Raw genomic sequence first — 24,419 nt, 5'->3', positions numbered from 1 at the left:
TGGGACCAGCAGTTAGCATAATGGCTATGTTGCTGGACTCCCATATAGTCGACTGTGGTTCGAGTCCCTGTCTTTCGGGTGAGAACATGTGCCCTATAGCAAAAAACTCCCCCCTCCCCAAAAAAAAGAAAGAATAAAAAAAGAATTTATATTAATGTTTTGTAGTTTTCTATGTAGTAAGTGATCTTGCCTTGTTTTTTTTTTAGATTTTATGTATTTGAAATTTTTCTGAGAGTTTCTTGTTTGTTTGCTTGCTATAGGGCACATGCACTTGCCAAAAAGACAGAGAGACAGAAAGCAACAAATCACCCCTCCCCCCCGGGGGGGATGGCCAAGCCACAATCCCTTCTTCTCCATTCTCCTCTCAGGATCTTGGGAACACATGCACACACACCCGGCGTGAGTTTAAGCCACCGGGTCTGGGACTCGAATCACGGGCCGCTACATGGGAGTCCAGTGACATAGCCATTGCACTAACTGCTGGTCCCTGAAATATTTTTTTAATTGCCAGAGTGTGCATGCACTTGTAGGAGAGATACAGAGAAACAGAGAGAGGGAGAAATCACCCTACAATGGGACATGGTCATGCCTTATCTTTCACTTCTCCATCTTATTGGGATTTTGGACACCCATTCACACATGCCCAGTGTGTTTGTTAAGCCTGTCGGGCTGGGATTAGCAATGTGATTGGCCATGTGGAATCTAGCTTCCTTAACTACGAGGCTATGTATTTGATATTTTTATTATGTATAAATGATGTTGTACTTTAAAAAAAATTATTTTTTTAAAATAAGAGACAGGGAGAAACAGACAGAGAGAGAGAGAAAGCAAGCTGCCAGATCTGGGACTCAAACCATAGCTGGCCATGTGGGAGCCCGGTGCCTCAACCACCATGCCACCTGCTGGCTCCATTATATTGTATTTTTAATATCCTTCCTTAATAATACATTGTTAGTATATGCAAATTATTTGATTTCTTCTACTGACCTTGTATCTAGTACCCTTGCTAAATTCACTCATTTAGAATACTGTTTGTATATTTGAGGGAGTTTTCTCTATGTAGAATTATGTCATCTAAATATTGGTAGTTTTACTTCTCCCTTTATAACTTCTATAACTTTTTTGTGCCTATTGCCCCATCTGTGACCTCTAATTTAGTGCGGGACAGAAGTGTTGATGGCGGGATCCTTGTCTGGCTCCTGATCTTAGTAGGAAATCTTCTATGATATGTCACCATTGAGCCTGAGTGAGCGTGTGTGTGTGTGTGCGTGTGCGTGTGTGTGTGTGTGTGTGTGTGTGGAGATATACTCTCCAGTACTTTTTTTGGACATACTTTTCTTTTTTGAGAGATTTTCACTATAGGGCGCGTGCGCTCGCCAGACAGAGAGAGACAGAGAGACAGAAAGTGAGAAATCACCCCCCAGGGGGGATGGTCACGCCTCAATCCCTTCTCCTCCATTCTCTTCTCGGGATCTTGGGCACGCACACACACACGCGCCTGGCGTGAGTTTTAAGCCACTGGGTCTGGGACGCGAACCGCGGTCAACTACGTGGGAGTTTAGCGACATAGCCATTACGCTAACTGCTGGTTCCCTGGACATACTTTTCTGATAAGAGAAGGGTCTGAAGGCCTGGGGTGGGGAGCACTGCAGCAGAGAGAGGGAATAGCCTGCTCCTTCCGCATTTAAAAAATAAAGCAGGGTCGCCTTCAAAGAGGGAGAAGCTCTGGGCTGAGTCCCCTCGAAGTCCTTCTTCAGAACCTGGTTGAAACTTTAGTCTAGTAGGTTAGGGTTGTGGGGTGTTCCTCTTTGGCTCTGGAACATGAGTCTACCGGTCCATCCCTGCCATTTCTCAGGGAGCCTGAGGCTCGCTGCCCTGTGCTAACTAGCGTCGAGTCATGCAGCAAGTTAGAGGCCGAGCAAAATCAGAACAGCTCCCCTGCAGCCACTGACCACCCTGAGCTGGAAGGTGGCCAAAGGCAGACGTGCTGTAGGACCAGAACAACTGTATCCGAGTGCTGGGTCCAATACCACAGATGCTGTGTAACGAAGGTGGGCAGGCGAGGTGGGGGGGCGGGGTCAAGGGAAGACAGGGGGTCAGGTGAAGATGGAGCAATGCATTCAAGTCAAGCGCATTCTTCCTCTTCCGGCCGCCCCTCCCCCTCCCTGCCCACTGGGAATGCTCGGAATGTGATGAGCTGATAAGACTAGGACTCCCACTCCACCTGGCACGGACAGGACAGCGTGGAGTGCTATGCCACCCCCACCTTCCAGATGGGGTTTTGGGGAGGTGGGCTGGGGGAGAGTCCAGGGGACATAACCCTGATAGGGGACTGTTTGGAAGGGCCCAGGGGGTGCCTTTGCATGAAGCCAACAGGCCAGATGCCAGGGCTGTGGGCACGGCCAGATGCCTCCCAGCTGAGCTGTGCTATGACTCAGAAGGCACCGGCCTGGGTTGAAGAGGGGCTCCCGCTGCCAGGAAAGCAGGGCAGGAGGAGAGCGGAAGGGAAAGCAGGCATGGTGGGGCCGGGACTCCTCCGGAGGACAGGGCACCAAGGCAGCAGCCAAAAGAGCCATCTGGGGGTGTCCAAAGAAGGTCCCCTGTGGGTGCTACCGTACCCTGCTGGGGTCATAGCCTACAGAGCTGACCGGGCACCTATGGTCTTCACTGAGGTGACCTGGGGGGCAATTGTGTGGGCACCCACAAGCGTGTTCTTTAGAGCCCACCCTGCCCCACCCCCACCTCTCTGCAGACCTGTGCAACCTCCCTCTGCACAGCCACACTCACTCCCCTTCATGGAGTGACAGGGGTCACATTCGTGAGACCTACTGTGTGTTGGGCACTGTGCAAGGTCCCAGGACATGGATGGAGAACAAGTTGGGTCCCTGAGGGCATGGACTGAACAGACAGGACATAGAAGCTTCTAGCACTTGGGAGGCCAGAGTTCTGTGTAAACGCTGGCCTGGGACACCAGGAGGGGAGGGTGGAGCAAGGCTTGAGGGAAGCCTAAGGCATCCAGAAACCGTAGGCCCAGACCCCAGGCCTGCTCCGGGTAGCCTCTTCTTGCTTTCTGGATGGACACATCTGAGACAGAGCAGAGGGAGGGAGGGGGCAGCAGTGCGGCCTGGTGGTTTGAGGCTGGCTGGTTGGAAGAGCAGAGCTGGAGGAAACCTCAGCCCCAGGGACCACTTCACGTCCTGTGCGGCTGCACCTGAGACCTGCTGTGGGCAACCCGAGATGAGGTGGGCGGCCGTCCAAACCTTGCTTGGGGGCCACTGCCTGCTGGCTCGTGCTGGCAGCAAGGAGGCCAAGGGGCACCATCCCGGGTGGCCGCAGTGGGAACCGACCCAGGCAGCAGGCCTTGCCAGCTGCAGCTTGACCCGCAGACGCTTGGCCTCTGCTAACAGCCCTTGGCTGTCCGTGCAGGCTGGCAGGGCGGCTGTGCAGAGGGCTTGTGTAGGTGCCGGCAACACACCACTTTCGTCCCCTCCTCACACCTAGCACAATGCCTGTTGGCCCATATGAGGAGTCAAAAATGCTTGGGGAATAAAAACCATGAATGAGTGATGAGTGAATAAATTAATGATGGATGAATAAACAAATCCATCAACCAACCAGTTAGCTGAGGTCGCTGCAGCCAGCCCTTTCGAAATAGGCAGGCCTGCCACCTGGTGGCGATTATGCTAACAGCAGCCATGGTCTGGGCCCAGCATCTCCCTTCCCCACCCCGCAGAACCCTGGAGGGCAACCATGATGGCTGATCCAGAGGTCACCTCGTTCCTCCTCTGCCTCCTGGCCACATTCCCTTTTTTCCAAGCCACGCAGACACTTTTCTTTTTCTTTATTTTTATTGCCAGAGGAGGCAATAGCACTAGCCTCAGAGAGACTGCGAGGGAGAAAGCACCCCTCACCACGGGGTGTGGTCACACTTCAAGCCAGTCTCCACTTCTCCATCCTGTGGAGACTTTTAAGGCATGCATGCCCTCGCACCCAGTGTGCTTTTCAAGCCAGTTGGCTGGGATTCGAACCACAGTCAGCCATGTGGGATTTAGCTCCCTTAACCACAAGGCTATGGGGCTAGAATCTTTTATTTTATTTTAAAATTTTATGATTTTGCTATAGGATGTGTGCACTTGCATTTGCCAGAGAGAGAGAGAGAGATGGAGAGAGAGAGAGAAAGTGAGAAATCACCCTCCAACACACGGGTGACCAATCCCTTCTCCTCCATTCTCCTTTCAGGATTGTGGACATGCATGCTCACATGCCCAGTGTGCTTTTCAAACCACCAGGTCCAGGACCGGAACCATGCCCTGCGGCCCTCTTCCCCTTTGCCTTAACCACCACACCACTGGCTGGTCTCGCCCCTTCTATTTTCCCGAACACCTGAGGAGGGCTGGCCCTGTGGTCTAATGGTTAGGGAGCTGGATCCTATTTGACCCACCACCCTGTTTGAATCCCAGCCCCATTTGCTTGAAAAACCCCTGGGCCCATGTGCCTGTGTGCCCCAAATCCTACGGGGATGGAGAATGGAAGAGAAGGGGTGCAGCGTGATCACACCCTACTGGGGGGGCTTTCTTCCTTTCTCTCTCTCCTTGTCTTTCTGTCTCTCTGACCATCTAAGGTGCCCTCTAGCAAATGAAAACAAAGCAAACACCTCCGAGGAAAGAGATCCCCTATCTTTGCTCCTAGGAAAAGCCTACCTGGGCGCTGACCTTCGCTTTCCTCGCATTCCCTCGGTCCTCCAGGCTCCCTTCCCACACCCAGCCAGGAAGTCCCGCCCAGAGCCCTGACTGGCAGGAATTCAGCCTGTCACTTCCCCGTCCGTCCGTCCCAGGGTGAGTCTTGCTCCTACCTGGCCTGCTTTCTCTCAAGGGAGAGTTCAGTGGCCTCAGGGACCCAGAGCCACTTGCTGCCATCTGTCCCACAGAGCAGGTGGTGCCGAGGACTCACCAGGTCGGCCATGAGCCCAGCAGCTCTACTACGGGGATGCCCTGGCCTGGAGACAGGCTGTATTGCCACGTGACTCGTTTTCCCCACCTGTGTAACTGGGTTGCTCTGGCTCTGCCATTCAGTGCTCTGTGATAGTCCCCCTCCCCCTGCCTGGCTGCCTCCCCTCTTCAGTCCCCAGGACCAGCTGCAGAGCACTGCGGCTGTCAGGTGTCCCCTTGCTTTCTGTCCCCAGAACAAGCATCCCAGATGTGGTGAGATCACCAGTTGCCTACCCTAAACCTCCATTGTCCTCTTCCTCTTCGCTTACAGAACCCCACTTTTCTTTGGGGCAGCAAGAGTCTCCAGAGTCTTAGCAGGGATAGAACCTTGCTCCAGCACTCCTGAGGCCCCCTCCCCACGGAGCCACTCGAGGGGCCTCAGCAGTGTCCTGGGGAGATCAGCAGTCCCCCAGGCTCCCAAGGCTGCCAGTCCTGGGGTGCTAGCACAGTGCTCAGCCCAGCCCATCAGTCCCAGCAGCTGCACCTGGGCTCCAAGGCTCGTCTCTCACCTAGACAGTTCTGCCACCTGGCGGCCTACAGGGCCATCCTCTTCTCTTTCCCCCTTCCTGCCATAAGACAAAAACTCCCGGGGCCAGCAGGGGGCATGGTGGTTTAGGTGCTGGACTCCCATGTGACTGACCATGTTTCGAGTCTCAGATCCAGGGCTTGAAAATCATGCTCGGTACATGTGCGTGTGTGTCCAAGATCCGGAGCGGAGAATGGAGGAGAAGAGCTTGCAGCATGGCCATCCTCCCTGGAGGGTGATTTCTCACTTTCCCTCTCTCTGTCTCTCTCTCTCTGGCGAGCGCTCTATGACAAAAACCTTTTAAAAAAATTTTTAAAATGCCCCTGCTTTTTCTATGCCTGCCCCTCTCAGGATCTCTGGGGAGGCAACTGTGTGACTAGTCAAAGTTCTCCAGAGAAAACTAACAACACGTGTGTGTGTGTATGTGTGCATGTAAAGAATTTTTTTAAGTAATTTTAATTTCATCAGCAAGAGCCCATTTTTTTAAAGAATTATTTTATTTATTTATTTCATTTGACCAAAGAGGGACAGAGAAAGAGAAAGAAAGCGAGAAAGCAAGTTGCCAGGTCTGAGACTCGATCCATAGTCAGCCATGTGAGAGTCCAGCGCCCTCAGCCACCTTGTCACCTGCCAGCCCCAAAAGGGTTTTTTTTTTTTTTTCCTTTAAATGAGGAATCACATGATAACAAAGGCTGGCAAAGCCCAGGATCTGCGGGGTGAGTTGGACATTGGAGACCCAGGGGAGCCAGCGGAGCTAGAGGTCTAGAGTCCCAGTCTGAGCACCAGGGGAGCAGCTGGTGCAGTTCTTGTCCAAAGGCCACAGGCTCGAGGCCCAGAAAGAGCCATGTCTCAGTTCAGGTCCTGATGTTCTGACTCAAAGGTGGTCAGCCAGGGGTTCTGAGCCCCTTTTTCTCCTCAGGCCTTCACTGAGGAGGCCCGCCCACGTGAGGGAGGGTGGCCTGCTCTCCTAGTCTGCCAATTTAAACCCTCTCATGGAGACACTCAGAGTAATGCTTACCCAAATATCTGGGGACTCCCTCATCCAGTCAAGGGGACAGGTAACTTTTTTTCTTTTTTCTTTTGAGTTTGCTATAGGGTACATACACTCACTGGGGAGAGAGACATCGCCCCCCACAGGGGCTGGCCATGCTGCCATCCTTTCTCTTTCATTCTTCTCTTAGGACTTTGGGCATGCACACACATGTGCCTGGCATGTCTCTCAAGCCACTGGCCTGAGACTCTAACCACAAAGTCAGCCATGTGGAATCCAGCCACCTTAATCTCCATGTCACCTGGTTGGTCCGACCCATGCAATTCACCACCACAGCAACTAACCACCTCAAGTTGCCCATCATCCTGGGGACCACGGCTGTTGAGATACCCCTGCATATCAGCCAGGGCAAGGATCAGAAGGACCTAGCCTCGAGGGAAAAGGCTTCAGGGAGCCCAGCCGAAAGCACACGAGGCGGAGCGGAATAACGTGGGCCAGGTGCCTTCACACTGTACAATGCTTGTGTTCCGCTGCAGAAACACCATCCGTCATCGGTCTGCTTGTCGTTTTGTCCGTAAGGCCGGTTGCTGTGTCAGTGTGGGGAGGTGGGGAGTCCGAGTGGCTGAGCTGAAGGAGATCCACAGAAAAGAGGAGGGTGAATCTGGTCCCCAAGCAGCTGTGAGCCTGGGAGGGGTGACCAGACAGGGAGAGTGTCCTGGGGAGGGTGGGGACTGGGCTGGAGAGAGGGGCTCTCAGAACAGAAAGCAGGAGCAGGCTTCACTGGGGTGAAGGAGGGGCTGGAATTTATTCCCATCACTCAGGAGCTGGCAAACCAATCACAGTAAATGCAGCCGGCCATCTGCTTCTGTAAATAAAATTTCATTTGTATATTGCCGATGGCTGTTTTCTTGTTGTGACGGAGACCATACGGCTCACAGAGGCTGCGATATTGTCTATCTGGCTCTTCGTAGAGCTCGCCAACCCTGCCGCAGCTGGAGCGCTGATTCACTCACAGAACAATCAACACGCACCTACTCCGTGCCGACCGCACCACGAACTCAGGCTGCCGTCACAGACACAAAGGGCGGCATCCTTGCCCTCTTAGACTTTTTTTTTTTTTTTCAAGAGGTTTTTCCCCTAGGGTGCGTGCACTCACTGGAGACAGAGACGGTGAGAGGGAAAGTGAGAAGTCACCCCCATGAGAATTGGCCATGCCACAATCCCTTCTCCTCCATTCCCCTCCCAGGATCTTGGGCACTCATGCACGTTTGCCCTGTGTGATTTTCTAGCCACTGGGTCCGGGACTCAAACCATAGTCAACCGGGTGGGAGTCCAGTGATATACCTGCTGTACCACCTGCTGGTCCCAGAAGTTCTAGTTTAGAAGGAGAGACAGGTAAGCAGGGGCCACCTGACTCACCACAGAGGTGTTCCCTCAGTGAGTCGAGCCACTGTCAAATATCAGAGTGGGCACACCAGCAAAGGCACCACTGAAAACCGTATGAGGGCCACGTGGTGGTGCAATGGGAATGCAAATGGACCCATACAAGAGAGGTTCTGGGTTCACATCCCGGACCTCCCTGGACATGCTGGGTGTACACACAGGCGCCCACATCTAGGCTGGCTGGGGCCGGGGGTGGATCAAGGTTGAGAGTGCCTCTCTATTCTCTTTCACACACATGGACAAGAGAAACAAACAAAAGACACACCAGAAGGTCACGTAGAGGTTAGGGCAGCTGGATCCCACATGGCCAACTCCACAGTTCGAGCTCCAGACCCGGTGGTTTGAAAATCACGCCAGACGTGTGTATGTACGCCCAAGAGAAGACTGGAGGAGAAGGGACTGCAGTGTTGCCATCCTCCCTGGGGGAGGATTTCTCACCTTCCCTCCCTCTCTCTAGTTCTCTCTCTGGCAAGTGCATGTGCTGTATAGGAGAATAAAAAGCTGAATGAACACAGGTGCTCAAATGTAGGGAAGAGGAAAGTACAGAAGGCCAGAGGCTCTCAGTGCCTGAGCACATCGAGGGCTTCTGGGTAGTAGGTTTGGTCTCCAAGGACAGTAGCCCCACAGAAAAGGGGAGTCGGTGAAGTAGTGTGCTCCAGGGCCGTCCCTGAGGGAATCACAAGGCCCTTGGCAGGGCTGGGGCTGCCGGGCCAGAGCTGCAGGGCTGAGTGTGCACAGGGGGGCTTCTAGCGGGAGCCTGCCTCTGTCAGCCTTGCATGCAAGAAGCGTTGCTGCTACAGAGACAGAGGAATGGACAGACCACAGGAGGCTGTGGATGGGCCAGGGCCGGACAGAGCAATGGGGAAGACACGCCTGGTATCTGGGGAGCAGGATCAGTAGCACCCGGTTGCTGACTGATTGCGGCAGATGAGTGAATACCCAGGGCTGAACTGCAGCATGTGGCTGAGGACGGAAGCAGTGCAGGAGCGTGTCTGGGGGTGAGACCAGCTGCATGGTGAGCAGGAGCTGCCTGTGGGAGGTCAGTTAGAGAGTCCAGAAGACAGCGGGTCACAGTCACAGGGCTCCAGACGTGGGGGAAAGGTCAGTGCCGGAGAGCTGGCCTTGAAGCCATGGGGCTGAAGCAAACTGTGCAATGGACTTGCGACCTGAGAGCTGCAGAGAGGCAGGGACAGGCCCGGGATACTTACTGAGCAGCCAGCATGTGCCTGGTTAGTGCGAGGACGGAGCACGGAGCCAGCACGGCCCCTCCTAGAGAGCTCACGGCTGGCTGGGGAGAGAGCCACGTCAACAGACATTCCCATATAATCCAGTAAGTGATCAAACGGACGCGTGTTTGCTTGGCTCCGGGGATCTGGCCAAGAACGAAGTAGCGGAAAGCTCTTTGGCTTCTGGCCCACAGAGTAATGGATGGCAGAGGTGCCTCTGCCCGCAAAGCATCTACTCCATCCTCCGGTTAGGGCCCCTGGGCTCCCCTTTAGGGAACTCCTTCCTTACACTCTGATCAGGTGTATGAGAGGCTAGTTCCCTTCAGCCTCCCTCCCCCGCTGGGGTTAGTACATGACCAGGTTCAGGCCCTCCCTTGACACCCAGTGAGACTCATCCCAGGGCTGTGCCTTCATTGCTAGGATTGCTGGGTAAGGTTAACATGAGCAGGGAGCCACAGACAGCAGGGACGTCGGGGGCCTGCTGCCCTCACAGGGCTCTGCGGTGAGCTCTGATTCCGGCTTGCACAGGCAGAGAGTGGATTTTTGTTTTTGTTTTGTTTTGTTTTGTTTTGTTTTGTTTTGTTTTGTTTTGTTTTAGAGAGACTTGCTATAGGGCATGTGTGTTCACCAGAGAGACAGAGAGAGAGAAAGCAAGAAATCACTCCCCGGGAGGATGGCCACGCCATAATCCCTTCTCCAGTCTCCTCTCGGGATCTTGGGCATGCGCACACACATGCCCGACCTGAGTATTAAGCCTGCCTGGTCCAGGGCTCAAACCAAGGTCAACTATATAACCATTATGCCCTCTGCTAGTCACAGAAGTGCTTTATCCTTGGGATGCTAACTTTTGGGATGCTGATCTGAGACAGAGTCAAACCAAAGAAAATGAGACAACATAAAAATACCATATGTGAGAATAATACACATGTTTAATGCTTTAGTGAAAACTATGAAAATAGGTGTTATTTGAATTATTATTTTTATATATTGATATTTTTATATTACTCTCTATCATTCACTTTTCTAGTCCATAAATACTGTTATTTATTTTTTGAAAGATTTTTGCCATAGGGTGCATGCGCTCGCCGGAAAGACAGAGAGAGGCAGAGAGACAGAAAGTGAGAAACCACCCCCCCCCAGGGGATGGCCACGTCACAATCCTTTCTCCTCCATTCTCCTCTTAGGGTTTTGGGCACGCACGCACACGCACCTAGAGTGAGATTCAAGCCGCTAGGTCAAGGACTCGAACCACTGTCGGCCACATGGGCGTCCAGTGCCTTAACCACTACGCCACCTGCTGGCCCTCGTAAATGCTGTTATTTAAACAAAACAATAGACTAGTTAAAAGAAGCAACTAGTACTAATTAATAGTAGTACCAGTTAAATATTATAAGTAATATATTGTAAGTGTGAGAAGAATATAACATGATTTTTATAATGTCTCTATCTTCTGATATGGCAATTTATTTTAACATTTTAAAAACTCTGTTGGAGGAGCCAGCAGGTGGTGTGGTGGTTAAGGTTCTGGATTCCCACAAGGCTGACCACAGTTTAAGTCCCAGACCTGGAGGCTTGTTTTCTCTTTCTCTGGTGAGTGCACACGCCATATAGCAAATTTTAAAAATAATAATAATAATAAATAAAATGAAACTGGGGCCAGCAGGTGACATGGTAGTTAAGGGCACTGGACTCCCACATGGCCTACCATGGGTCAAGCCCCAGACCTAGTGGCTTGCTGTCTCACTTTTCCTCTCTCCTTCTCTCTCTCTTTTTTTTTTATTTGAAGAGGTTTTTGCTATAGGGCACGTGTGCTTGCCAGGAAGGTAGAGACAGAAAGCAAGAAATCACTCCTCAGGAGGGATGGCCATGCCACAATCCCTTCTCCTCCACTCTCCTCTTGGGATCTTGGGCACGCACACACAAGCGCCTGACGTGAGTTTAAGTCACTGGGTCCAGGACTAAAGCCACAGTTGACTACGTGGGAATCCAGCGATGTAGCCATTACGCCATTTGTGGGTCTCTCCTCTCTCTCTCTTTCTCTCTCACACTCTGTCCCTCTCTGGTCAAATTAAAATAAATAAATAAATTAAGTAAAATAAAATCATTATTTTTAAAAAATTTAAAAGAATTCTTTTTTAAAAATTAAATAAATAATTCTTTAAAAAAAGTCCTGATTGGTTATTTAAATTCTGTAGGTTATAAATATATATATATGTGTGTGTGTGTATGTGTATTTTAATATTTTTGCCATAGAGTGCATGTGCTCACCAGGGAGAGACAGAGAGCAAGGGAAAGTGAGAAACCACCTTCGGGGGGATGACCATCCCACAATCCCTTCTCCCCCAGTCTCCTCTCAGGGTTTTGGGCAGGCATGCATATGTGCCTAGAGTGTTTTTCAGGTTGCCAGGTCAGGGACTTGAACCAGTCAGTCATGTGGGACCCAGTGCCTTAACCACCACACCACCTGCTGGCCCAGGGAGATGCTTTTAAAGCACACAGGAAATTCAAATTGTGAAATCAAAGCTGGATTCTGAATAACTTACAGTTTTAGTAAAGAAATTAAGAAAATTCTATTTAACTTAGCTATCTTTTTCTGGTGACTTGTTTTTTTTTTAAGTTCTAAAGCAATCTTACTTCCAAAACATGAGTAATTTTATTCTGTGTGTGAGTTTTTGTCGTAGCCTAAATGTGGCAGTGAACAAGCAGATGCCGTCAGTTTCATGGCTTCTCTTAGATCATTAGACAGTTTTAGAAACAGAGCGCATAAGTTTCTGTGATATTGTAATCGGCTCTCCATTCTCAGCCTCCATGAATTTTCCAATCGGAGGACAGTCTTCTCATCTTAACCTTTGAGAAGATGATTTCAGAGCAAGACAACATTTTGACATTTTGCCGTAGTCAGCAATCATAGTCGCTGGGTGGGCCCAGGTCTGAACTATCTCCTTCCTCTTACATAAAGTAAAAAATCGCATTAAGTGCTTCTGCACGTCAAAGTGGTCTAGATTTATTTTTATTTATTTATGTTTTCGCTCATCAGAGAGAAAAGCAGAGAGAAACAGTGAGAGGGAAAGTGAGAAGTCATACCCCAGGGTGGGGGGGTGGGGGAGTGGCCATGCCACGATTCCTCCCCCCGCCCCATTCTCCTCTTGGGAATTTGGGCACAGATTACACACATGCCCAGAGTGATTTTCAAGCCACCAGATGTAGGACTTGAATTGCAATTGGTAACGTGGGAGTCCAGAACCTTAACCACCTGCAGGCCCTTCTGCAAATTTTTGAGAAATTGGTCTCTTTTTTTTTTTTGGAGAGATTTTTGCTATAGGGTGCAGAAAGACAGAGAGACAGAAAGTGAAAAATCACCACGGGGGGGGAGGGGGGAGGATGGCCATGCCGCAATCCCTTCTCCTCCATTCTCCTCTCAGGATCTAGGGCATGCACGCACATGCGCCCGGAGTGAGTTTAAGCCACCAGGTCCAGGACTAGAACCGTGGTCAACTACATGGGAGTCCAGTGACATAGCCATTACACCAACTGCTGGTCCTATCTGGTGTGTTTTAAACTGCCAGGTCTGGGACTCAAAACTGCAGTCGACTATGCAGGAGTCCAGAGATATAACCATTACACCATCTGCTGGTCCCACATTGATTAGTCTTTTTTTTTTTTTTTTTTTTCTTGAGAGAGATATTTGCAATAGGGCTTGTGTGCTTGCCAAAGAGATAGCGAGAGACAGAAAGTGAGAAATCAGACCCCAGGGTGGATGGCTACACCGCAATTCTTTCTCCTTCATTCTCCTCTCGGGATTTTGGGCACGCACGTGTCTGGCTTGAGTTTGAAGCTGCAGGGTCCAGGACTTGAACCGTGATCAACTACACGGGAGTCCAGTGATGTAACCATTATGCCATCTGCTGCCACCCCCACATTTATTAGTTCTAATAGATTTTTTTTTTTGGTAGATTGCTTAAGATTTTCTACACAATCACGTCATTTGTAAATAAAGAGTTTTTCTTTTCCTTTCCAATCTACATGCCTTTGATTTATTTTCCTTGTCTTATTGTAGTGACTAGACCATGGTATAATAGAAACGGTGACAGTGGGGGTTGGCAGGTGGCATGGTGGTTAAGGGCGCTGGACTCGCACATGGCCAATCATGGTTTGAGTCCCGGACCTGGAGGCTTATATTCTCACTTTCCCTCTCTCTCTCTCTCTCTAACCCTCTCTGGTCAAATTAAAAATAAATAAATAAAGTTAAATAAAACAATTCTTTAAAAAATTCATTACCTGTCATTATTACATCAACATAAAAAAGGAGCATTTTAAACAAAAAGTTTGACCTTTATAAACTGAAAATAGAAAAGAGAGTGTTTACAACGTCGAAGTCACCTCACAGTGCATGATTTATAAATACTTAAATGCCCATGTGTACGTTGGCAGTGCTAGCCACTGAAGAGAGAGAGCTTTGCAAAGCCGTCCTAGACAGACTCGTCTCCAGTCCAGCCGTCTGGTCACACGGGTGATGCCCGTGCTGCTGCGCTCAGTTTACATTCGTCCCAGCCTCCTTTCTAAGTCTGTAGCTGCCGATGAAAGTGCGATACATCTCCTGCCTTACCTTTGACGCCTTTTCATGAACTCACTTGCGGTAGTAAACTGGGGCAGGTCGTCCACTTCCATCCCGTCACCTTGTCTGACAAGTCTTTACTGAAACTGCAGCCCGGGGAGAGGTGGTTATCCCAGACCATGCGTCGGGACAGCAGCTGGTCCAGGTGGCCGCCACTCGGGCCGGGGGGCCCGCCACTGTCTGGTGGGTGGCGGTAGTTGGCCAGGAGACGCAGGATGAGCTCAAAGTGGGCCTTCCAGTGCTTCTTTTAATTAAAAAAAATATGTATTCAATTACTTTTTTTTTTTTAATTTGACTAGAGAGAGACAGAGAGAGAGAGAAAGGGAAAGCAAGAAAGCAAGCCACCAGATCCAGACTTGTCAGTTGCGTGGGAATCCAGTGCCTTTAGCACCACGCCACCTGCCAGCCTCCTTTTGCTCTCTGAGTAGGTGCTGAACTGCTCTGTGAAGTCGGCTGCCTGCCACCTCCGATACCAGCTCCGCCATCGGGTCAGCAGCCTCACCACCCACCACGGTGCCCGCCGCCATCCAGCCAGTTGCTCAGTTTTAATCAAGTGATGTTGAATTTTATCAGGTTATTTTTCTGCATCTATTCAGCTAACTGTATGGTTTTTCTATTATATTCTGTCAGTTGGGGAATTGTATTGATTTTCAAATGCTAACTCAATACTGAGGCTGGCCAGTGGTTGGTGGTACAAGGGACTGGATTTCCCCATGGCCAATCGCAGTTTGAGTCCCCGACTTGGCGGCTTGCTTTCTCACGTTCCCCCTCTCTCTCTCTCATTCTGTTCCTCTCTGGTCAAATTAAAATAAATAAATAAATAAATAAATAAAGTTAAAATAAAATAATTATTTAATAAATAAATAAATGTTAAAAATAAAATAATTCTTGGAAAATAAGTTAACGCAGTTCCGAGTACTTTTCCAGGAAGTGAAGCGTAGTGATGTTGTTTTCATATATTGCAGCATTACTTTTTGCACATTTCTAGGTCTGACTCGCTAACGGTTTGTTAAGGATTTGTGCCCCTTTGTCGTCCATGAAGACACTGGTCTGTAGCTTTCTTTCCTTGTAATGTCTTTGTCTGGTTTGGGATCAAGGTCGTGCAGACACCATGGAATGAGCTGGAAGTCTCCATCATCTCCTCATTTCTAGAAGAGCATAGACACTTGGGATGATTTCTTCCTTGCATATTTTATAGTATTCACCAGTAAAGACACTTAGGCCTAGAATATTCTTTGTGGGAAAGTTAAATTGCTAATTTAGAGCCATCTGGTGGCGTGGTAGATAAGGAGGCTGGATCCCAAATGGACGACAGCACAATTTGAGTCCTGGATCTGGTGACTTGAAAAATATGTCTAGCGTGCGTGCGTGTGTGTGTGTGTGTGTGTGTGTGTGCATGCATGCCCAAATTCTCAAAAGAAGAAATGGAGACCGGATTATGGCATGACCATCTCCCATGGGGATTGCTTTCTCACTTTTCTTCTCTCTCTCTGTGTCTCTCTCCAGCCAGCACATACACTGTCTAGCAATTATTTTTAAGTTTTTTGTTTTGTTTTGAGAGGTTTTTGCTATAGGGCGTGCGCGCTCGCCAGAGAGAGACAGAGAGACAGAAAGTGAGAAATCACTGCACACACACACACCCGGGGTGGGGGGTGGCCGTGCCGCAATCCCTTCTCCTTCATTTTCCTCTCAGGATCTTGGGCATGCACACACATACGCCTGGTGTGAGTTTAAGCCACCGGGTCCGGGACTCAAACTGCGATCTACTATATGGGAGTCCAGTGACATAGCCATTACACTATCTGCTGGTCCCATGTTTTTTGGTTTAGTTTGGTTTAGTTTGGTTTAGTTTGGTTTGGTTGTTTTTTTGCCACACACCTGCTCGCCAGAGAGAGACAGTGAGAAGGACAGTGAGAAATTGAAATCACCCCCCAGGAGGGATGGCCATGCTGAAATCCCTTCTCCTCTATTCTCCTTCTGTGATTTTGGGCACTCACTCAGATGTGCCTGGCATGATTTTCAGGCTGCCAGGTCCAGGACTGGAACCATGGTTGGCCATATTGGAGCCCAGTGCCTTAACCACTGTGGACGGAAATAATCAACTCTGCAAAAATAATTAATGAGGTTTATTCTAAGCACGGAGTTGCGTGAACTAGGCGAAACATGCCTCTCTCTTAGAGTGATCGGGTACAGAGGTTCCTTTTATTTTATTTTGATTTTGAGAGACAAAGTTTAGAATTTAGTGGAGAGTTTTCCCTTGGTCTTGCCCAAAAAGGTGGGACACGGGAGGGAGGGGGAGCTTGTGTACAGTCCCAAGATACTTTCCCAAGGACAGGATATTGGAAGAGTCCTGTTAACAGTGAGTCAAAATGATCCGTTAATGATTGTGGGCGTGCCTCACCCATTACAGGGATACTACACCAGGGACAGTATATACAAAGATTTCTGTTCTCCAATGGGCCAAAATGGTCTGTTAGTGTTTGTGGGTGTGACTCACCGCAGGCCCCCTCGAAGGGATTTTAGAAACAGGATAAAGCAGTCAGACTTCGGCCCTCAGCGCTATCTCACCTGCTGGCCCTAGCAAAGTATTACTTTTTTTTTTCCTAAATAATTATTTAATTTTATTCATTTATTCATTTATTTTAATTTGACCAGAGAGAGAGACACAGAGAGAGCAAGAGAGGAAAGATGAAAAATCAAGTTGCCGTGTCCAGGACTTAAACCACGGTCAGCCATGTGGGAATGTCCAGCGCTTTAACCACCACGCCACCTGCTGGTCCCGCAAATTATTACTTCTAAAAGAATTATTTAATTTTATTTATCATTGTTATTATTATTATTTTAATGTGCTATGGGGCTCATGTGCTCACCAGAGAGAGACAGAGAGAGAGAGAGAGAGCGGGAAAGTTTTCATAAAGCAAGCTGCCAAGTCTGGGACTCAAACCATGGTCAGCCATGTGGGAGTTCAGCTCCTTAACCACTACACCACCTGCTAGCCCTGCAAGCTATATTTTTGAATGACAAATTTAAGTTAATATATTTAACATCTTGCATTAGTGTGATACACTTGCTGTAACCGACAACCTAATATCCATACACTGTTATTATTATTTTCTTTATTCATCATAGAGAACATGGGCCCACATGTGTGTCCGCCATGAGAGAAAGGAAGAGGAGCGTGCTTTATGTATGTATGTGTGGGTGGGTGTCTGTGTGAGAGGGAGGAGCACCCTCCACCAGGGCCGGTCATGTCCTGATCCCTTTCTCCAGTTCTCCAGCCACTAGGATCTTGGGCGTTCACACGTGTGCCCAGCATGTTTCAGGAAGACCAGGTAGAGGGTTTGAACAACAATCACCATGTGAGATCCAGCTTCCTGAGCAGGCATCAGCCCGGATACATTGTATTATTAGCTAACATAGTTTCCATATAGCGAAGGGGAAAGTGAGGAAGAAAGCCGCCAGGCCCAGGACTCAAAACATCGTCAACCACATGGGAATCCAACACCATAACCACCATGCCACCTGCCGGCCCCAAGCTTCTCATGTCTTGAAAGTTCATATCTTCTCATCATCGAATAGCATTTCGTTGTGTGATTGCACCACAGCCTGTTCAGCCATTCACCTACTGAGGGATGTTTTGGTTGCTTCTAGTTCCGACAGTTATGAAAAAAGTTGCTATAAATGCTTGTGTGCACCATTTTTAGACATGTAAGTTTCCATCTCATTCAGGTAAAAAAAAATCTTGGCCTGACCCAGCTGAAGCAAAGCACTGCTAAGGTGTTGTGTTCCGCAGACTGGGATCCCACTGGAGATCTGGGTTTGATTTCTGCTCCAACCTAAATGGGGGGCCTGGTGGTGTGTTCCTGTAATCCCAGCAGTTTGGGAGGCAGAGGTAGGAGGAGCGCAAGGGTGAAGCTGGCCTGGGTGATATAAGGAGAACTTGTCTAAAAAAGGGTTGGGGGTATTTAGACATTGTCTTAAAAAGCCAGTGGCATGGAGGCAGCTGGATTCTACATGGCCAGCTGTGCAGTTTGAGTCTCAGTCCTGGCAGCCCGAAAATTACACTGGACACGTGTGGATGCATGCCCCAAATTCAAATTCTCAGAGGAGAAGGGATTGCAGCATGGTCATCCCCCTGGAGGGTGATTTCTCATTTTCCCTCTTTCTCTCTTGCGAACACACACACCCTATAGCAATAAGTCAATAAATAAATAAATAAATAAATAAATAAACAAAGTTTAAAAAAAAAAGAGGTGTGATGGTACATGCATACTTGTAGTTCCAGCTGGAAGAATGAGGCAGGAGGATTATGACACAGTGAAACCCTGTCATTTCCTTTCTTTCCTTTTTAAAGATTTACTTATTTACTTTTATTTGTTATTATTATTTATTTTTTAAATTTGACCAGAGGGAGACAGAGAGAGGGGAGAAAGTGAGAAAGCACGTCGCCAGGTCCAGGACTCGAATCACGGTGGACCATTTGGAAGTCCAGTCTCTTAACCACCATGCCACTGGCTGCCCTCCTCCCCCCTCAAAAAGAAAAAAACCCTATCTTACCAAAAAAACAAAACTAGGAGCACCATTGCTGGCTAGTACAGCAAGATTATGTTTAGCTTTGTAACAAAGTGCCAAACTATCATCCAAAGTGACTATCATTTTGCATTCTATGCCCCCAGCAACAGAGTTCCTGTTGCTCTGTTGGTTGGTTGTAAAGAATATCACACACACACACATATATATACACACACACACATATAAATTATTCTATTTAATTTTATTTATGTATTTATTTCTAGAGGTTTTTGCTATAGGGTGCATGCTCTTGCTAAAAGTTCAGATAGAGACAGAAAGTGAGAAATCACCCCCAGGGGGATGGCCACACTGCAATTCCTTCCTCTCTATTCTCCTCTCAGGATCTTGGGCATGCACACCCAAGTGCCCGGCATGAGTTTAAGTCACTGGATCCAAGACTTGAACTGCGATAAACTACATGGAAGTCCAGTGACATAGCCATTACACCAACTGCTGGCCCCTATTTATTTATTTTTAATTTGACGAGAAAAGGACAGAGCAAGACGGAGAGAGAGGGAAAGTGAGAAAGCAAGCCACTAGGTTCAGGACTCAACCCATGGTCGGCCATGTGGCAGTCCAACACCCTTAACGACCTCGCCGCCTGCCGGCCCCTGGATTGTATTCATTCCACCAAGAGTGCGAAGATATCTCAGTTTTTTCCTCATTATTGTTTTGATTTCTAAATTTCCTAATAACATAAGATGTTGAGTATCTTTTCATATGCTTATTTGCCCCTGGTATACCTTCTTTGGTGTGGTGTCTGTTCAGATCCTTTGCTCATTTTTTTTTTTTAAATAGACCATAGATTAGTTTACTTTTAACACCCATTATGCTATGAATTCATAGGGAATAGGTTCCAGAAGCTCAGGCTCCTTTCCGTTGGTTCTCACAAAGTGTGCTTCTCTGGGAGGGGCACACTGGAGCTTTAGTTGAACCCAGGTACCTTTCTCTTTGGCTTCCTTCTTCTGGTCGTTTTCCTTCACACGTTTTAGGAAGCTATCTCTGCTCTCAGAATGCTTAATACACTTGGGACCTGCAGGTAGCGTGATAGCTAAGGGCGCTGGAATCCCACATGGCCGACCGTGGTTCGAGTCCTGGACCTGGCAGCCTACTTTCTGGAGGAGAAGGGATTGCAGCGGGACCATCACTCCCTCCCTGGGGGGTGATTTCTCATTTTCTGTCTCTATGTTTCTCTCTGTCTGTCTGGCGAGCGCATGTGCCGGGGGCGGTGTGGCCCTAAAGGGAAAACCTTCCCAAAAAAAAAAAAAAAAAAAATCTGCAGTATGCTTGTGCACACACACCGGTTACTTTACGTCCAACGAGGGAACGGGGAAGGGAGAATGAGAATAGGAAAGACTACGCTGTGGGAGTCGGGATGTGGGGAAACCAAATCGTGGTTTTCTAGCTGAGAATGTAGTCTTGGTCTGTAAGAACGGAGTTCTGGAGTAAAGTAGCAGGTGGACCGTTACTGGTTTCGCAGGAAATCCACCCCGGCTGTATATAGGACCGGGTCACCCCCAGGAACTGCTCCCACTCTGCCATCTTGTATTTATTTGTTGATTTATTTTAAAAAGAATTATTTATTTACTTTTATTCCTTCATTCATTTTTATTTTAATTTGACCAGAGTGAGACACACAGAGAGGGGGGTGGGGGAGTGAGAAAGTAAGCCACCAGGTCCAGGACTCAAACTGTGGTCAGCCATATGGGAGTTTCCAGCGCCTTAACCACCACGCCACCTGCTGGTCCCCCATATTTGCTAATTTATTTATTTATATTTTTGCCATAGGGTGTGCGCGCTCATTGGAGACAGAGATGGTGCCTCAGTTTCCCCCTCTGTCAAAAGGCAGAGCAGAGAGCCTGAATGAACTCAGAGAGAATGCCTGGCACCAAGGGGGCGCTCCGCGCGAGGTGGCTCCTCTGGCCTCAGTGCAGGAGGAAGTAATCTGCTTCAGGCTGAGCCCCCCCCCAGCTGCCCCTGTGTCCGGTCCTCCCCTCCCACCACTCGGGATGGCACTACTGAGCAGCCTCCCCCACTGCTAGCAGTGGCACCTCAGCAGGCAGCAGGCTAGCTCGCATCTGAAGCACACTCACACCCTTCCCGACATGCCGAATGCCCTCCAGCTCCGGGGCTCTCTGCCTCCAGCCCTGTCTTGCTGTATCAGGAGATGTCATGGGGGGAGGGGGGTTACATCTCAGTCCCCATCCTGCCCTGACCACAGGCCACAGCAAGACATGCCCCTGCTGCCCACCCCCTCCTCCCGCAGCCACTCCCCAGCCCACCCCCAGCCAGCTCAGGGGCCTCCCTCTAACTGCCCTCTCAGGGCCCTCCCTGGGGCCCACCTTGACCATCTCTTCTCTCCTCCTTTCCTGGACCATCGCGCCCACTGTGGCAAAATGCCAGACTCCCGGTCTGCATCTCCCATCCCAGCTTCTGAGGGGTTTCTCAGACCCGTACAGCTGTCGCTGGTCACTGCTGGGCGGCTCTTCCTCACTGTCTCAGAGTCCTTCACACCCGGCTTGATCACAACTGGACTAATGGCATGGCCACTCCGGAGAGGGCTGTGGCAGCATCTCCTAAAGCTGCACATGAGCACGTGCTGTGGCACAGTTCTGCCTCCCTGTGCCCACAGCAGCATATTCACGTGCACCAGACGAGCCCAGGTGCCCCTCCACTTGCAGTGGGGTTACGTCCTGGTAAGCCCATCGGAAGCTGAAAATACTGTAAGTCAAACATGCACTGCATGGGGACAGCAGGTGGTGTCGTGGCTAAGGCGCTGCACTCCCACATGGCCGACTGCAATTCAAGGTCTGGACCCAGCGGCTTGAAATCATTCCAGGCACATGTGTGTGCATGGCCACAATCCCAGGAGGAGAATGGAGGAAAAATGATTGCAGCATGGCCATCCTCCTTGGGGGCTGATTTCTCACTTTCCCTCTCCCCATGTCTCTGTTTCTCTCTGGCAAGTGCATGTGCCCTATGATAAAAGCCTCAAAAAAGTATATATAGGGACCAGCAGTTAGTGTAATGGCTATGTTGCTGGACTCTCATGTAGCCAACCGCGGTTCAAGTCCTGGACCAGGTGGCTTAAACTCACGCCGGGCGCATGTGTATGCATGCTCAAGATCCCGAGAGGAGAATATATATATATACATATACATATATATGTATATAAAAGCTACCTATATATATATATATAAAAGCTACCTAATATTAACATCATAACTTAGCCTGCCTACTTTAAACACCTTAGCTTACAATTTGGCAAAATCATCTCATACAACTCCTATTTTATAATAAAGTATTGAATGTCTCATGTGATTTATTGAATTTATGTAAATTATTCAATTTATTGAAAGTGAAAAACAGATTGGCTGTATGGGTACTTAAAATACGGGTTCTATTAAATGCAAATCATTTTCTTGCCATTGTAAAGTTGAAAAGTCAAAGTCGAACTACGCTAACTGGGGGACCTACAAGATGTCTATACAAGAATGCTCACTGCAGGGTCACGCAATGGCATGAGGTGAAGGCAGCTGGACCCCTTATGGCTTGAGTCCCGGACCCAGTAGCTTGAAATACATGTTGGGTATGTGTGTATGCATGACCTAAATCACAAGAAGAGAATGGAGAAGTGATTGTGGCACGGCCGCCCCCCCACCAGGGGGATGAATTCTCTGTCTCTCCCCTGCAGGTCCTTGCGCCTGCTGGCAAATTAAAAATAAAGCAAAGAATAGGACCGCGGTTTGAGTCCCGGACCCGGTAGTTTAAAACTCATAATGGGCGCGTGTGCATGCGTGCCGAAGATCCCGAGAGGAGAATAGAGGAGAAGGGATTGTGACATGGCCATCCCCTCAGAGGTTGATTTCTCACTTTCTGTCTCTCTCTCTGGCAAGCACACATGCCCCATAGCAAAAATCTCTCTTAAATAAATATATAAATAAAACGAAGAATGCCCATTGCTGATGGCTTATGTGCCCACTTCTCCACTGGAACTTGGTTCCATGGAGGGGTCAGAGTGTCTCCCATTCATCACTACCCCCCACCCCCAGTACCTAGCATGGGTCTGACCCATAGCAGAGACAGCAAAGAGTCGTTGAATAGACAAAGCCTGTCAGAAGGCCACAAGGCTGCAAAATGCCAGAGGGTTAACATGTACCACGGAGGGATGGTGGAAAGGTAGACAAGAGCCCTAGAGTTCAGAATCACAGAACAGCAGAGCTAGAAGAGCCCTCATAAATAATGATCTATTTATTTACTCATTTATTTCCAGAGATTTTTGCTATAGGGTGCGCGCACTCATGGGAGAGACAGAAAGTGAACAATCACCCCCGGGGGGAAGGACCAAGTCACAATCCCTTCTCCTCTATTCTCCTTTTGGGATTGTTGGGCACACGCATACACACACCCTGCGTGTTTCAAGCCGCTGCGTCCGAGACTCCAACCGCGATTGGCTACATGGGAGGCCAGCGCCTTAACCACTACGCCACCTGCTGGCCCCATCCATTTTTCTATCAACAAAGGAGAAACCCAAGGGAAGAAGCCACTGGCTGGACAAGGGGGAGGGAATGGCAGCCACGGAGTAATGTCAGGTGATAACAAAAAGCAAGTATTTATTGCCGGTAGAGCTCCTAAAGGCAATCCTAAAGTAAAGATAATCATTCTTTCTGGGCCTGATTGCCTTGCGCCTGCAGGTGGCCCACTTCCCGTCTCCCTGGTGGAGTTGGACACCAGCCTTCCATCACTGACCACTAGATGGCGCCAGGTCCCCAGGCAAAGGAGAATGCTCCCGCGGGCCGATTCCGCCTCTGGTTCCATCCCTTTTCCGGAGTTGCCCCCTTCAGGCCTGGCTCTCTGCAAGCCCAGTTGGCCCGCTGTGGTGTGCCCAGGTGGCATGATACCTGGGCTCCTGGGAACAGTTTGCTTCAACAGAGTACCTTTTCTCTGTGCTACAGACAGGTAGGCAGTGGACCTTGGCCCAGGCGTTGGGCCCTTTCTCCCTCCTGCCAGCCTCCCAAAGGCCCCTGACACAGGCTGCCCTGCTTCGCCCCTCCACCAGGGGCAGGATGCTGGCCAAGCTGACACCTGCTCATCTGGTTGGCCCAGGCAAGGCGCGGTGAGTGGCACAGGTCCCACTGCATCCTCTGGCTACGTGGCTTCCCTGAGCTGGCAGGTGTCCGCCCAGCAGTTGGCGCTCTGGTCCTGCTGGCCTGATGGGCCTTTGGGGGGGGGGGTCACACATGGCCCCATCTGGGAAGCTGTTCCTGCTCCTGCCTGTGCCCACTGGCGCTTCCTGTTTTCCTAACCCTGCCAAGCATACCTCAGCTGCAGCCAGGGGTCCGCTAAAGCAGCACCTAGTCCATTCAGCAACTCTTGAGTATTAGCGAGTCTCATTTACGCATTCTACAAACATCTGTTGAGCACTGTCCTAGGGATCTAGAAGGTAGTGCGGCACGGGACAGTCTCTGGCATCTCGGGCACCAAGGCCATGGGGGACCAGATGTTCACTGCAGATTACCAAATAGTTGTTTCATCACTCATTGAAGTTCTTCACTGTTGTGGTTTCAGTCCATTTCTAGGCCTCTCAGAACTACAGAGTAGAAAGAGGCTTGGAAAAAATCCCTAATATCACTCGCCACCCTTTCAAGATTCCAGGATTCCAGACTTCCAGCCTAGGGCTCATTCGCTCCGCAGGGGAGAGCCGGGGTCGGGGAGGAGGGAGGAGAGGGCCGCGGGAAGCTGGTAGACTCTTTCCAACCGGAATCACTGGCCCTTTCCCGATCCGTTGAGGAATGAATGCATGAACCTCTGAGAAAGGGGCTGCCCGACACTGCCCCTTCACTGCGGAGAGTTGGGGGCTCCAAAAGACCTGCCCGCCTCCCCCGCTCTCGCCCCGGGAGGGGGAGTTGGCCCGCCCGGTGCCCTTCCTGCCCCCAGCGCCGCGGGCTCTCGGCACCCTCTTGGCAGCAGAACAGAGGGCACCCGGAGCGGGTGGCAACTCGCCCCGCCACGGGCTCGGAGCGCCGGGCGATAGGCGCTGGGGGGACGCGGCGCGAGA

At 49.8% G+C, this 24,419-nt stretch overlaps 1 pseudogene; it reads right to left on the bottom strand.

The window, feature by feature from the left end:
• Positions 1-14,316, bottom strand: part of LOC114005648 (CDKN2AIP N-terminal-like protein) — a 20,352-nt pseudogene extending 6,036 nt beyond the window's left edge.
• Positions 14,317-24,419: the final 10,103 nt, after the last annotated feature.

This window comes from Tupaia chinensis, unplaced genomic scaffold (assembly GCF_000334495.1).
Source record: "Tupaia chinensis unplaced genomic scaffold, TupChi_1.0 Scaffold144171_2, whole genome shotgun sequence".
NCBI lineage: Eukaryota > Metazoa > Chordata > Mammalia > Scandentia > Tupaiidae > Tupaia > Tupaia belangeri.
The sequence above is the reverse complement of the archived record's forward strand: the minus strand, read 5'-3'. Positions and strand labels throughout refer to the sequence as shown.